The sequence below is a fragment of the Mandrillus leucophaeus genome, unplaced genomic scaffold, assembly GCF_000951045.1.
Source record: "Mandrillus leucophaeus isolate KB7577 unplaced genomic scaffold, Mleu.le_1.0 Scaffold498, whole genome shotgun sequence".
In the NCBI taxonomy this organism is placed as follows: domain Eukaryota; kingdom Metazoa; phylum Chordata; class Mammalia; order Primates; family Cercopithecidae; genus Mandrillus; species Mandrillus leucophaeus.
Genome location: NW_012105342.1, coordinates 610991 through 625687, shown reverse-complemented (window position 1 = coordinate 625687; position 14697 = coordinate 610991).

The window sequence follows — 14697 nt, the reverse complement described above, 5'->3', positions numbered from 1 at the left end:
TGCACTCCAGCCTGGGTGACAGAGCGAGACTCTGTCTCAAAAAAAAAAAAAAAAAAAAAAAACAAAAAAGTAAGGGGGCAGCTTGCACCATTAGGATGGCTACTATAAAAAAAAAAAACAAAAAACACAGAAAATAAGTGTTGGTGAGGATGTGGAAAAGTTGGAACCCTTGTGCACTGTTGGTGGGAATGTAAAATGGTGCAGCCGCTATGTAAAGCAGGATGGCAGTTCCTCAAAAACTTAAAAATAGAATTACCATATGATCCAAAAATTCCACTGTTGAGTATATACGCCAAAGACAGCAGGGTCTTGAAGTGATATTTGTACACCGCATTCATAGCAGTATTATTCACGTTAACCAAAAGGTGGAAGTAAGCCAAGAGTCCATCCACAGACAAGTGCACAAACAAAATGTGGTGTATTCATACAATGGAATATTATTGAGGACAACATTTCTACTAAGTGAAATGAGCTAATCACAAAAGAACAAATACCGCATGATTCCAGTTATATGAGTTGCCTAGAGTCATCAAATTCACAAACACAGGAAGTAAGATGGCGATTGCCAGGGGCCGTGCAATGGGGAGGGGAAGGGATGGGTACAGGGTTTCAGTTTTGCAAGATGAAGAGAGTCCTGGAGATAGATGGTGGGGATGGCTGCACAACACTGTGAATGTATTTAACAGTACTAAACTGTACACTTAAAATGGTTAAAAATAAAAAATGGTAAATTTTATTTTATTTTGAGATGGAGTGTCGCTCTGTCGCCCGGGCTGGAGTGCAATGGCGTGATCTTGGCTCACTGCAACCTCTGTCTCCCAGGTTCAAGCAATTCTCCTGCCTCAGCCTCCAAGTAGCTGGGATTACAGGCGCCCATGACCACATACGGTTAATTTTTTTGTATTTTTAGTAGAGACAGGGTTTCACCATGTTGGCCAGGCTGGTTTTGAACTCCTGACCTGAAGTGATCTGCTGGCCTCGGCCTCCCAAAGCGCTGGGATTACAGGCGTGAGCCACCGCGCCCAGCCAAAATGGTAAATTTTATTGTATGTGTTTTTCACCACAACTTTTAATAAAAAGCCTAAGGAGAAGTGTTGAAACTACCAAGGAGTGGTGTTATTGAGAATAAACTCCAACGGCCAAAACCTGTTGCTCCTCTGTGGTCAATTGGAGCAAGTGAGAGGGGCTGCCCCGACCTCAAGCTACCCTCTCCAATTGTTTCAAGGTTCGCTTCTGTGAAAACAAAAATGGAGGTTTACTTAAACCCCGGCATGTGTTTTATTTTGTCCTAGTTGTGTAGCCAGGCATTCACTGTTCTCATTCGTTCTGCCAAGTCAGCACCAGAGGCTGGCGAGGTGGCCACGGAGATGAACGAGTTCTTCCAGATGGCAGAGAGCGGAGTGAGGCTGAGGCTTGTTGCAGTGATATGCAATGCCCCTGAACTCTGAAGCTGAGAACTTCCTCTGGGCGGCTGGGTGACCATCTGTGAACACTTCCACCCCAAACACCATCATCGGTGGTTTTATGATGATGTTTGAGTTCCTAGTGTCGCAGTTAAATTTTGCAGCAAAAGCTATAATGCTCCTTTATACTTTGTTAAATTATCTTTGGACAAAGAGTTACGCGAGAAGGTGAAGAATGAAGGATTCCTTTCTGAAATACAATAAAAAGAGGACATCAATGTTTTCGGTAGCTCCTGGGGCCGTCTTCCCCTGACAATGTTTCTCAGCGCTGAAACGCATGCATGTTCTTGCAGAGCCAGCATCTGAGTGAGGAAAAGCTTGGCACCCCGATGTCCTGAGTGGGCTCAAGTGCAGGCTGCCAGGACCATGGTGCCCAAGCTACAGGCAGCCAAAGTTTCAGATGTTACCGTAGCTAATTGTAATTAACTCAGCTTCATCCTCACAAAGCTGAGGACATTAACACTGTAATTAGCTCCATTTTCCAGCAGGGGACCTGGGGTTTAGACACAGAGTTAGGTTTTGCTCAAGGTCATGCAGCAAGTAAATGTGAAAAATGAGGTTTGAACGCAGGCAATCTGGGTCTAGAGGCTGAAGACTTTACTACAAGCAGCTTGGGCTCTGGTGGCAGGAATGTCAACACCATCAGAACAATACAGAACTCAGGAAAGCTCCAGTTCCAGAGAAGATGTTGAGGACACCACAATGTCAGAAGGTGTCACACTGGTTTTGTTTTTAAATCAAGAAGGTGCTAAAAGGAGGCAATCAGATATTGGGGAAGAAAGTCACTACCCAGTTGGGGCACATGCATGAGCCTGCAGGGGCAGGAAGGAGGGAGGGTGAGGTATCTCCACCCAGACCCTCAACTCACCCTCTCCCTCCTTCTGGGTTCAAGTGATTCTCCTGCCTCAGCCTCCCAAGTAGCTGGGATTACAGGTGCCCACCACTACGCCCAGCTAATTCTTGTATTTTTAGTAGAGACAGGGTTTTGCTATGTTGGTCAGGCTGGTCTTGAACTCCTGACCTCAGGTGATCCACCTGCCTCGGCCTCCCAAAGTGCTGGGATTACAGGTGTGAGCCACTGTGCCTGGCCTCCAGTCCCTTCTTTTGGCCTGTAGTTATAAAGGTAATTGTAACCATGAAATATCCAAGATATAAGTTCCCTTTGCCGACTTGGTTTATCCATGTTTTCGCGGGCTGTGTGTCTTCTTAGCCTAAATCCTATGATAGTCATTCTACGATTCACCCCATATCCATTCTCTCATTTCTTATGACCGAATTTAACTCCAGCCTTTTCTAACTTTGCGATAACAGAAAATCAAAATAATTTATCTCTTTCCTTCTGTCTCCCAATAATGCGCACACATGCACGTGCCTGCACGTGCTAGTGCACACACATGTACATACAACATAGTTTCTAGAAAACGTTCATCTAGCTCAGTTTTCTGGCCCTTAATCGAATGTGCGAGTGGTGTAAGGATGCGTTTTCTTGATCCTGTGCTATGTGTAAGGCAATATGTCTCCATCTGATCCGGGTTATGTCTCTACAAATGTTGGATTTATGTAAATGCCACTCTGTCTCCAACCAGTACAGCACATGATTTAGCTGTAGTTCAGTGATGTTAGTTTGGAGAACTGCATGAGTTCTAACTACAGAACTTAAGAAATTCTATATTAAAGGAGAAAAACAAGCATCAGTGCTGGCTTTTTAAAAAAACTATTTATTTCAAAATGATTGCAGACTCACAAGGATTTGTAAAAATAGGAAATAGAGTTTGTTGAGCCCTCCCTCACCTTACTTCCTCCAGTGGTGACATCTTTTATAACTCGATTGCAACATGAGAGCCAAGGACCAAGAAATTAACACTGCTACATGACACTACAACCTTATTCAGTTTTCACTTTTTTTTTTACCCTGCATTAATTTTGTGTGTGTGTGTGTGTGTGTGTAGTTTTATGCAATTTTACTCTGTGTATAGATTTATGTAATGTCATGATCAGGATATGGAGCCATTCTATCATCTCTGGGGAACTATCTCATACCCATCCTATCCAGGCTCACCCGTCCACCCACCCCTGTCCCTATCAGCAACCACTAACCTGTTCTCTATCTCTATAGTTTTGTCATTTTGAGGATGTTTTGAAATGAACTCGTACCATATCAAAAAACCATTTCAAATTGGCTATTTTTACTAAGTATAATGCCCTTAAGAGCCATCCAAGCTACTGCATGTATCAATAGTTTTCATTGCTGAGTAGTATTTTCTTTTGTGGATGAACCAGAGTTTGTTCAACCCTTCACCCTTTCAAGGACATTTGGGTTGTTTCCACTGTCTGGTGATTATGAATGAAATCGCTGTGAGTGTTCATGTACGAGTTTGTGTGTGAATATAACTTTCCATTTCACTACTGGGTTGTACTGTTAGTACGTGCCTAGTTTGTTGTTGTTCTCTTTTTGAGATGGAGTCTGGCTCTGTCAGTCAGGCTGGAGTGCAGTGGCACCATCTCGGCTCACTGCAACCTCTGCCTCCCAGGCTCGAGCAGTTCTCCTGCCTCAGCCTCCCGAGTAGCTGGGACTACATGTACTTGCCACCATGCCCGGCTAATTTTTGTGTTTTTAGTGGAGACAGGTTTTTGCCATGTCGCCCAGGCTGGTCTTGAACTCCTGACCTCAAGTGATCCACCCACCTCAGCCTCCCAAAGTGCCGGGATTATAGGCATGAGCGGCCACACCTGGTTGTATATACCTAGTTTTTGAAGAAACTTATTTTCCAGAGTGGTTATACCATTTTTTCACTTCCACTAGCTATGTGTGAGAATTCCAGTTTCTCAACATCCTTGCCAAGATTTCATGTTATGCCTATTTTTATATTTTAGCTATTTAAAAAAAATTTTTTTTCTTATTTTTTGATCTGTACCCAGGCTGGAGTACAGTGGCACGATCTCCACTCACTGCAACCTCCGCCTCCCTTGTTCAAGTGATTGTCCTGCCTCAGCCTCCCAAGTAGCTGGAATTACAGGCATGTGGTACCACACTTGGCTAATTTTTTTTACATTTTAGTAGAGACAGGGTTTCGCCATGTTGACCAGGCTGGGCTCCAACTCATGACCTATATGATCAACCCGCCTCGGCCTCCCAAACTTAGAATTATAGATGTGAGCCACCAGGCCTGGCCCCTATTTTAGCCATTCTAATAGCTATGTAATATTATCTCATTGTAGTTTAAACTTGCATTTCCTTAATAGCAATGATGTTGAGTATATTTTCATGTGCTTATTTGCCATTTGCATCTCCTCTTCAGTGAAATGTAAAGTTCATGTCTTTTGTGCATTTTCTAATTGGATTCTTTGGTTTCGTTTTTATCATTGTTTTACTGTTGAGTTTCAAGTATTCTTTACGTATTCTAGATACAAGTCCTTTGTCAGATGTGTGGTTTGCAAATATTTTTCTCTCCATTTGTAGCATGTCTCTTCATCCTCTTACCAGGGTCTCTGAAGCCACAAAAAGTTAATTTTGGCCAGACATGGTGGCTCACGCCTATAATCCAGCACTTTGGGAGGCCGAGGCAGGTGGATTACCTGAGGTCAGGAGATCGAGACCAGCCTGGTCAACACGGCAACACCCTATCTCTACTAAAAATACAAAAAAAATGAAAAATAAAAAACTAGCCAGGCATGGTGGCGTGTGCCTGTAATCCCAGCTATTCAGGAGGCTGAGGCAGGAGAACTGCTTGAGCCCAGGAGGCGAAGGATTCACTGAGCTAAGATTGTACCACTGCACTAAAGCTTAGGTGACAGAGTGAAACTATGGCTCAAAAAAAAAAAAAAGTTTTAATTTTGATGAAGTTTAATGTATTGTTTTTTCATTTAGGTGTTGTGGTTTGGGTGCCAAGTCTAAGAACCCTTGCTTCACCCTAGATCTAGAAGATTTTCTCCTGGGTTTTCTTCTAAAAGTTTTACAGTTTTATGCTTTACATTTAAATCTGTGATCCATTTTGAGTTAATTTTTGTGTAAAGTGTGAGGTTTAGGTCGAGGTGTTTTGTTTTGTTTTGGTTTTGCCCATAGGTATTCAATTGCTTCTGTATCATTGTTGGAAAGGTTATCTTTCCTTAAATTGCTTTTGCACATTTGTAAACAATCATTGGGGCATATTTGTGTGGACCTATTTCTGGGTTCTCTATTTTGTTCCATAGTCTCTCTGCCAATATCATGCATAGCTCTACAGTAAGCCTTAATATTGAGAAAAGCGATTCCTCTCATTTCATTCATCTTTTGGAAGATTGGTTATTCTATCTAGTGCCTTCCCTTTCCATATAAAATTTAAAATATGCTTGTCTATGTATACAAAAAGCCTTGATGGGATTTTGATATAAATTACTTTAAAACTACTGAGTAATTTGGGAGAGTTGACATTTTTACTATGTTGAGTCTATCCATGAACATGGCGTGTCTCCATTTGTTTACATCTTCTTTGATTTTTTTAATTAGCAGTTTGCAGTTTTCAGCAGACAGACCTGAACAAGTTTTATTAGACTTGTATCTAAACATTTATCTTTTTTGAGTAGTTATAAATATTTTGTTTTAAAATTTGGTTTCTTCATGTTGTTGCTAGTACATAAAAATACAATTGATTTTTCTGTGTTGATCTTGTATCTTGGACTTTGCTGTACCCACTTAGTTCTCAGAGCTTTTCTAGATTTCTGATATGGTTTGGCTGCGTACCCATCCAAATCTCACCTTGAATTGTAATAATCCCCACATGTCAAGGGCAGGGCCAAGTGGAGACAATTGAATCATGGGGGCAGACTCTCCCTTACTGTTCTTGTGTTAGTGAATAAGTCTCATGAGATCTGATGGTTTTATAAATGGGAGTTCCCCTGCACAATCTGTCTTGCCTGCCTCCATGTAAGATGTGACTTCGCTCATCATTTGCCGTCTGCCACAATTGGGAGGCCTCCCAGCCCTGTGGAACTGTGAGTCCATTAAACCTTTTTCCTTTATAAATTACCCAGTCTTGGGTATGTCTTCTTTTTTTTTTTTTTTTTTTTTTTTTGAGACGGAGTCTTGCTCTGTCACCCAGGCTGGAGTGCAGTGGCCGGATCTCGGCTCACTGCAAGCTCCGCCTCCCAGGTTCACACCATTCTCCTGCCTCAGCCTCCCGAGTAGCTGGGACTACAGGCGCCCGCCACCTCGCCTGGCTAGTTTTTTGTATTTTTTAGTAGAGACGGGGTTTCACCGTGTTAGCCAGGATGGTCTCGATCTCCTGACCTCATGATCCACCCGTCTCGGCCTCCCAAAGTGCTGGGATTACAGGCTTGAGCCACCGCGCCCGGCCTGGGTATGTCTTTATTAGCAGCATAAGAATAGACTAATATCTTACTTAGCATATTTTGCTTAAATAATCAGGTCATCTGAAAATATGGACAGATTTATTTCTTCCTTTTTGAGCTGTATGCTTTTTATTTTCTTTTCTTGCCTTATTTTACTGACTAAAAACTTGAGAAGAAGCATCCTTATCTTGTTCCATATCTTATAAGAAAAAAATGAGCTTTCACCATTGAGATGATGTCAACTGTAGGTTGTTCTGTAGATGACCTTAATCAAGTTTAGGAGGTTCCCCTTCATACCTAGTTTGCTGAGGGTTTTTAATCATAAAATGATGTTGAATTTTGTCAATGATCATATTAATTTTGATTATATCAAACTTTAACCATATTAAAAATGATCACGTCAATTTTAGCATGACCAAATCAATTGTTGTGATCATATGATTTTTCTTCTGTTGATATGGTGGATTAGACTGATTGATTTAGTGTTGAACCAGCCTTGCATAGCTGCATACATTGCTTATGGTGTATTATTCTTTCAGTACATTGCTAGGTTTGATCTGCCAATATTTTGTAAAAGATTTCTGTATCTAATTTCATGAAATATAATGGTCTGTAGTTTTCTCTTTCTTCTTTCTTTTCTTTCCTTCCTTTTCCTTTCTTCCTTTTCTTCCTTCCTCTTCCTTCTTTTTCTTTCTTCTTTCTTTCTTTCTTTCTTTTTCTTTTCTTTCATCTTTCTCCTTTTCTTTCATCTTTGTGTGGGTTTTGTTTTAGAATTAGGGTAATACTGGTCTCATAAAATAGATAGGAAGTGTTCCTTCCTCTTCAGTTTTCTGGACAATACTTGTACAATTAGTGCTTGTTCTTATTTAAACATTTGGTAGAATCTCCAGTGAAACCATCAGGATCTGGAATTTTTTCAGAAGCTTTTAATTCATTAATTCAATTTTTAATAGTTATAAGACTACCCAAATTATCTGTTTCATATTAGTTGAATTTGGTAATTTGTGATTTTCAAGGAATGTGTCCATTTTATCTAAGTTAAATTTAAGTGCTTAGAGATGTCTGTAGTACTTCCTATTATCCTTTTAGTGAATGCAGGTGCCATACTGATACTCCCTTTTTCATTTCTAATACTGTTACTTTGTGTCTTCACTCTCTTTATTGTTGCCAGTCTTGTGATAAGTTTGTCATTTTTACTGATATTTTCTTTTCTTTTCTTTTCCTTTTTTTTGACGGAGTCTTGCTCTGTCGCCCAGGCTGGAGTGCAGTGGCGCAATCTTGGCTCACTGCAAGCTCTGCCTCCCGGGTTCACACCATTCTCCTGCTCAGCCTCCCGAGTAGCTGGGACTATAGGCACCCGCCACCACGCCCAACTAATATTTTTGTATTTTTAGTAGAGACGGGGTTTCACCATATTAGCCAGGATGGTCTCCATCTCCTAACCTTGTGATCCACCCGCCTCGGCCTCCCAAAGTGCTGGGATTACAAGTGTGAGTCACCGCGCCCGGCCCTTACTGATATTTTCAAAGAGTCAGCTTTTTATTTCATTAATTTTCTCTATTACTACATTTTTAGTTTCTTTCTGCTCTTCTCTTGTTCTTTATTTTTTTTCTGCTTGTTTTGTGTTTATTTTTTCCTTCTTTTTCTGGTTTCCTGAGGTGGGTGCTTAAATTTTTGACCTTAGGATCTTTCTTCTTTTCTAACATAAGCATTTGGTGCTGTAAATTTCCCTCTGTGCACTGCTTTAGCTGCATTTCACAAATTTCGATATGATGTGTTTTCATACAGCTATGTGTACTTTTATTTTTTTTAAATTGACCTTTTAAACCATTTTAAAGTATACAATTCAGTGGTATTAGTGCATTCAAAATGTCATGTTAGGCCGGGCGCGGTGGCTCACGCCTGTAATCCCAGCACTTTGGGAGGCCGAGGCAGGTGGATCACAAGGTCAGGAGATCAAGACCATCCTGGCTAACACAGTGAAACCCTGTCTCTACTAAAAACACACAAAAAATTAGCCAGGCATGGTGGCAGGTGCCTGTAGTCCCAGCTACTCGGGAGGCTGAGGCAGGAGAATGGCGTGAACCTGGGAGGCCAAGTTTGCAGTGAGCCGAGATGGCACCACTGCACTCCAGCTTGGGCAACAGAGGGAGACTCCGTCTCAAAAATAAATAAATAAAAAGTCATGTGTTACCATTACCACTATCCATCTCCAGAATTTTTTCATTATCCCAAACCGAAACTGTATCCATTAAAGAGTTAGTCCTTATTCCCCCTTTTGCTAGTTCCTGGTAACCTCTATTCTACTCTCTGTCTATACCTTTGCCAGTCCTGGGTGCTTCATACAAGTGAAATCATACAATTTGCCTCTCTGAGTCTGGCTTATTTCACTTAGCACAATGTTTCCAAGGTTCGTCACATGTTGTAGCTTATGTCAGAGTTTCCCTCCTTTGAAGACTGAGTAATAATTCAGTTCATCGTATGTATGTGCCACCTTTTGTTTATTCATCCATCCATTGGTGGCCTCTTGGGCTCTTTCCACTTATTGTGAATAATGCTGCTGTGAACAGCAATGAACAACTCTCTATTTATTCTGTTTTCAATTCCGTGTAAGCATATACCCAGAAGTTAAATGACTGTACTGTAAGGTAATTCTAAGTTTAACTTTTTGCAAAACTCAAACAGTTTTCCACAGTGACTGCATCATTTTACATCCCCACCAGCAGTGCACAAGGGTTAAATTTCTTCACATCCTCACCAACACTTGTCATTTTCAATTTGGGAGGGTAATAGTCATCCTAATGGGTATGAAGTAATACCACATTTTGACTTGCATTTCTCTAGTAATAATGTTTAACATCTTTGATGTGTTTATTGGCCATTTGTATAGCTCCTTGGGAGAAATGTCTATTCATGTCCTTTGCCCATTTTTCAATTGAGCTGCTTGTGGTTGTTACTATTGTTGTTGAGTTGTAGGAGTTCTTTACATATTCAGGAAATTATTCTATGTGACTTTACTCTTTAAATTTGTGAAGGTTTGTTTTATGATCCAGGTTTTCATCTATCTTAAATGTTCCATGGTGCTTGAAAAGCATGTATATTATGCCGTTGTCATTTAGAATATTCTATCAATGTTCATTAGATCATGTTGGTTGATGGTGATGTTTAGTTCATTTGTATCTTTGCTGATTTTCTATCTAATATTTCTATCAGTTGCTGACAGAGGGGTATTCAAGTACCCAGCCATAATTGGGGATTTGTCTAGTTCTTTTCTCAGTTCTGTTTTTACTTCATGCATTTCGATGTTCTGTCCTTTGGTGTTTGGTACATGCACATTTAAGATCACTGTGTGTTTTTGGAGGGTTGCATCTTTTATTTATTTATTTATTTATTTATTTAAGACAGATCCTCACTCTGTCACCCAGGCTGGAGTGCAGTGGCACCATCTCAGCTCACTGCAACCTCCATCTCCTGGGTTCAAGTGATTCTCCTGCCTCAGCCACCCGAGTAGCTGAGATTACAAGTGGGTGCCAACACACCCAGCTAATCTTTGTAATTTTAGTAGAGACAGGGTTTCACCATGTTGGCCACGCTGGTCTTGAACTCCTGACCTCAAGTGATCTACCCGCCTCAGCCTCCCAAAGTGCTGTGATTACATGTGTAAGCCACTGTTCCCGGCCAGGTTGCATCTTTTATCATTATATAATGTCCCTGGTAATTTTCTCTTGGAAGTCTACTATATCTGTTACGAAGCCACTCCAGTTGGCATAGCGTATCTTTTCCATCCTTTTATATTCAATCTACTTATTTCATTATAGTGAGTTTCTTATGGGCTTCACATAAATGGGTCATTTTTTAATCCATTCTTCCAATCTCTGTTTTTCAGTTGGTCACTAATTGTATTTTATAGAGACTATTTACATTAAAAATAATTATTAATAGATTAGGGCTCAAGTCTTCCATTTTATTAGTGATCTTCTGTATGCTTTCTCCAGTTCTTGTTCCTCTGCATACCTTTTCTTGATTTCTTGTGGATTACCTGGATGTTATTTAGCGTTTCATTTTGATTTGTTCATAATGTTTTTTAGTTTATTCCTTTGAATAATTTTCTTAGTGGTGGCTCTAGGTATACAAAATACATATGAAGCATGTCACAGTCTACTGGTATTGACATTTACCAAAGTGAAGTGTAGAAACTTCACTTCCTTTTATTTTCCTTTGTGCTCCCCAATTTTTAAATATCATTGTTTTAAGTACTTCTTCTATATACACTGAGTACCATATCAGATGGCATTATAACGTTTGTTTTAACCATCAAATATAATTTTATAAGGAGAAGGATAGTCTATTATGTTTGCCCTTCTCTTTACTTATTCTATTGTTTTTTTCTTTCATTCTGTAGCTCCTTTCCTCTTTCTGTCATCTCCATCTGCTACCATTTCCATTCTGTTTCTTTAGCTGTTCTTTAAGAGTAGATTTGGTTGGGTGTGGTGGCTCATGCCTGTAATCCCAGCACTTTGGGAGGCCAAGACAGATGGGTCACTTGAGGCCAGGAATTCGAGACCAGCCTGGCCAACATGGTAAAACCCCATCTCTACTAAAAATACACAAATTAGCGGGGCATGGTGGGGCACACCCGTGATCCCAGCTACTCTGGAGGCTGAGGCAGCAGAATTCTTGAACCCAGGAGGGAGAGGTTGCAGTGAGTCGAGGGCATGCCACTGCACTCCAGCCCGGGTGACACAGTGAGACCCTGTCTCAAAAATTAAAATAAATAAATAAAAATTTTAAAAAGAGCAAATCTGATGGCAACAAATTCTATTCCTTTGTCTGTGAATGTCTTTATCCTTCAGAAGCAAATGGTACTTTCACTAGTTATACGACGCAGGGTTTACAATTCTTTATTTTTCAGCACTTGAAAAATGCTGGGCTACTTCCTCCTAGTCTCCATGGTTTCAGAGGATGAATCCTCTGTCATTCAAATCATTGATCCCCTGTAACTAATTCATTGCTCCTTTCTAGCTGCTTTCAATTGTGTGTTTCTTGGGGATTTTTGTCTTTAGTTTTCAGAAGTTTTATTATAATGTACCTTGATGTGGATTCTTTTGGTTTTATTCTGTTTGAGGTTCACTTAGCTTTTTGAATCTATAAGTTTATGCCTTTCACCAACGTTGGGGAATTTTCAGCCATTATTTCTTGGGCACCTTTTCAGCTTCACAAATTTTCTCCTACCCTGGAACTCCGATGACATAAAGGCTAGTTCTTTTGTCATTGTCCTGCAGGTTATGAGACTTTGTTCATTTATTTCCCAGGCTATTTTCTCTGTTTATTTATTTACTTATTTTTTGAGACACAGTCTTGCTCTGTCATCCAGGCTGGAGTGCGGTGACATGATCTCGGCTCACTGCAACCTCCACCTCCCGGGTTCAAGTGGTTCTCCTGCCTCAGCCTCCTGAGTAGTTGAGATTACAGGTGCCCGCCACCATGCTCGGATAATTTTTGTATTTTTAGTAGAGAACAGGGTTTCACCATGTTGGCCAGGCTGATCTCGAACTCCTGACTTCAGGTGATCCCCCGCCTCGGCCTCTCAAAATGCTGGGATTACAAGCGTAAGCCACGGAGCCGGCCCTCTTTGTATTATTTAGATTAAATTTTATTTCTCTCTTCTCACATTCACTAATTTTATTCTCTATCATCTCTAAGCTAGTACGGAGCTCATTCAGCAAATTGTTTATTTCAGTTCCTGTATTTTTAGTTTCTATAATTTTCATTTAGTTCTTTTTTTGCATCTTCTATTTCTCTGCTGAGACTTTCTATTTTTACTTGTTTCAGGAGTATTTATAATTGCTTGTTGAAACTTTTTGTGATGACTGCTTTGAAATCTTCATCAGAGAATTTCAACCGCTGAATCATCTTCGTGTGTGCTTTTGTTTGTTGCCTGTTGTCATTCAAGTTGTTATTTTCTGGGTTCTTGGCATGACAAGTGGTCTTTGATTGTATCTTGGATATTTCGGGTACTATGTTAGAAGACTCAGAGTCTGTCTTCTTTAAAGCTTCCATTTTAGCAGGCAGTCTCCCCATTTAGATTTAGGATGCAAGTCCTTAGGCTGTGGTTCCAATGACGAGTTTTCAGAGTCGCTGTAGTGCTATTGTAGTTGAGTTTGTTAGTGTGCTACTTGGGGGGCACTCTGCAATGTGTATGCACATTTGCATGTGTGAAACTTTCCTACTGGTCCAGTTCTAATCTTTTGACGTGTCGAATTGGTCAGTTTTACCTTTGGGTTGATCAGCTGTCTGCTCCAGACCTTCTATGCAGGCTTAAAGAATCATTTTCTCCAGTTTTTTCCTATCTGAGATCCTCTTCCCCATGTCTAGCTGGGGTGGGGACAGAAGTCCAGACTCCCCACTCCATCTCTGTGGACACCATGCCAGTAGGGAAGCAACTTGCTGCCAACAGTCCCCTGGCCCTGGTGGGTGGGAGTGGGAGTCCACACCCCCTACCTGGCCTCTGCCGACGGCACCAGCCCAGGCTGCCTGCTGCTGCTGGGCGGGGCATGGGAGTCTAGACTCTCTTTGAGACTTCACTGCAGTGCTGGAGTTGCTGCGGTGTTCACTTAGCTGAAGGTAAAGTGGGTATTACCAAAAAAGATTTCTGTCCTGTGGGCTGCCCATTTCCCTGTCTCTGCTAGAGAAATAAGGCGTTTCTTCAAGTTTTATTTTCCATCTGTGCCTTATGGTGGGTCTGGGTTGCAGGCTCCTCCAGCACCCAGTCCAGAATACAGCAAAGATAAAAACAAAACCCAGAGATTCGCCACCACCTCAGTCCTCAAGTCCTGAGTTCTCTAGCCAGGCTGCCTGCCTCTTTTTTACTTTTCCAAGGGTCCTTATGATTGTCCATTGAATTATTTCCAGTGTTTTTAGTTTCACTTAACAGAAAGGAGCAGAGGGAAGTGAATCGACTTGTCTAGGAGTAGAAAGCCGGCTCCTTTCTATGCTAGATGTTTTTGTCTTTTACATTGTAACTAGAAACTCCTGGAGTTTTTTCCTCAGAATATTGGAGTCAATCAATGTTTCTTTCATTTTCAAATACAGAAATGCCTTATAACCTGTTTACTAAAATGATAAAGAATCAGGTTAACAGAGGCCAGGCATGGTGGTTCACGCCTGTAATCCCAGCACTTTGGGAAGCTGAGGCAGGTGGATCACCTGAGGTCAGGAGTTCAAGATCAGCCTGGCCAACATGGCGAAATCGCGTCTCTACAAAAAATGCAAAAATTAGCTAGGCGTGGTGGCAGGCACCTATAATCCCAGCTACTTGGGAGGCTGAGGCAGGGAGAATTGCTTGAACCCAGGAGGCAGAGGATGCAGTGAGCCGAGATCCCACCACTGTACTCCAGCCTGGGCAGGTCCCAAGAGCAAGCTGCAAAGGTGCCCAGCAAGTCTCAGCCCATGGCTGGATCCTCCCTCTGCTGCCTCTACTTGTTGGTTTTATGCCAGGTTTCCCACCTGGTTTCTTCCCAGAAGCCTAGTCTTGCAGGGGGTACAGGTGATTTTGGACAGTACTGCAGAGAGACCGGCCACTCGCCACCGTGAGACAAGTTGCATGAGGATGAGGCTTCAGAGGTCTGGCCTGAACCTGATTCAGGTGCGACGTCAGGGAGGAAACAAACGTTGGCATTAGGATTGCACCCAGCATGAATGAACTGTGATTGCAGAATGAGTAAACTTTTAGTTGGAGGACCATTTCCACTCCAAACTTCCGTGGGAGTAAGTTCTTCAGAAAACTGCCTTCAGGGTGCCCCAGGATCCTGTGGAAGTGCAGAGACTGGAACCGCCAACTGTCAGCCTTCTCTAGGGCAGGATGACAGCATGTTTCAGGTCCCACTGAATTGCCCAAAAGGCTGAA